Source organism: Pteropus alecto, unplaced genomic scaffold (genome assembly GCF_000325575.1).
Source record: "Pteropus alecto unplaced genomic scaffold, ASM32557v1 scaffold8, whole genome shotgun sequence".
Taxonomy (NCBI): Eukaryota; Metazoa; Chordata; class Mammalia; order Chiroptera; family Pteropodidae; genus Pteropus; species Pteropus alecto.
Genome location: NW_006494609.1, coordinates 8,160,931 through 8,162,117, shown reverse-complemented (window position 1 = coordinate 8,162,117; position 1,187 = coordinate 8,160,931). Strand labels below are relative to the sequence as shown.

General features: G+C 49.2%; 1 pseudogene; it reads right to left on the bottom strand.

The window, feature by feature from the left end:
* Positions 1–337: 337 nt before the first annotated feature.
* LOC102880476 lies at positions 338–963 on the bottom strand (annotated as a pseudogene).
* Between the last annotated feature and the right edge of the window lie 224 nt (positions 964–1,187).

Below are 1,187 nucleotides of genomic sequence, written 5' to 3'. Positions count from 1 at the left end.
GCTAATCCACCCTGCAGATACTTTTAGCTAGGAAGATCCCCCCACTGCCCCAAAGAACACCTCTTTCTAAATCCTAACACTCAGAATTTCTATAAGACAGGTGTTCCATTCGTATTAAACAATTTTAAATATTTAAAAAGTGTGAATTATTGGTACTAATTCCCTTCTTGAGAGAAATTTCAAAAGGGGAGAAATCTGAGCCTTGAAAATGGGGTTAAGAGAATTATATGCATAGTTTTGTTCTGTTTTTTTTTTTTCTCTCTCTCTTGAGATTTTATTGGTCCTGGGGAAAGGTTGGCAGGCAGCCCATGCCTCCTGCTGAGGGTGCCACAAACACTCACTGTTTCCTATTGCCATCGATGGGTAGGTTCACGGGCTTGGGGGAGGCCAGGAAGGCCTTGAGCTTAGGCCAGGTGCTGAGGCAAGCCGCATAGGCCAAAAGCAGGGGGAAGGAGTCCAGGCAGCCAGGGGCCAGGACCTGGTGATCTAAGAGCAAGTCCAGCAGGTTGCAACGGAGACCTAGTTACCCACAACAAAGGCCTGGCCTCCCTGATCCTGGGACAGCAGCATCTCCAAAGGCTTCAGGCACTCCAGCAGCTGCTTCACATAGTCCTGCTTGCCTGCCTCATAGTTGGTGTAGATGTGGGTGATGTATTTGCAGTGGAGGTCCTCCATGCTGTCATTCATCACGTCCACCATGGCCGCCTCCTGCTGGTCCTTCTCACACAGCCCTAGGGAATAGCTCAGGTGGCGCAGGATGGCATTGGACCAGGACAGGGTGAGGTCTCCATCCTGGAACTTGGGGAGCTGCCTGTATAGACAGGAGGCCTTGAGTGAGCCCTGCAGCCAGGTCTCCTTGGTTACCACCTCCTCCTTCCAGCTGTGGCTCTGGTCAGCCAGCTGCATGGGCATGGCCTCGCAGCACCCTCAAACAGGGAAGTGGGTGATGGTGTAGGGTAGCATGGATGCAGTGTAGGCAGACAGCGGCCCTATGTGCCTAGTTTTTTAAAACAAAAACTAAGTCAGGAGCCACAAAGGAAAATGCCACCTTCTTTAGAATTTTATACAGGGAAATACACAGATTAAACTTTTACAGAATACCTACTCAATAGAAAATATACCCAATGTTCTCAAACAAACTATAAGCATAGTTGTTGCCACCCAATAACTCCAGCTGTTGGGGGGAT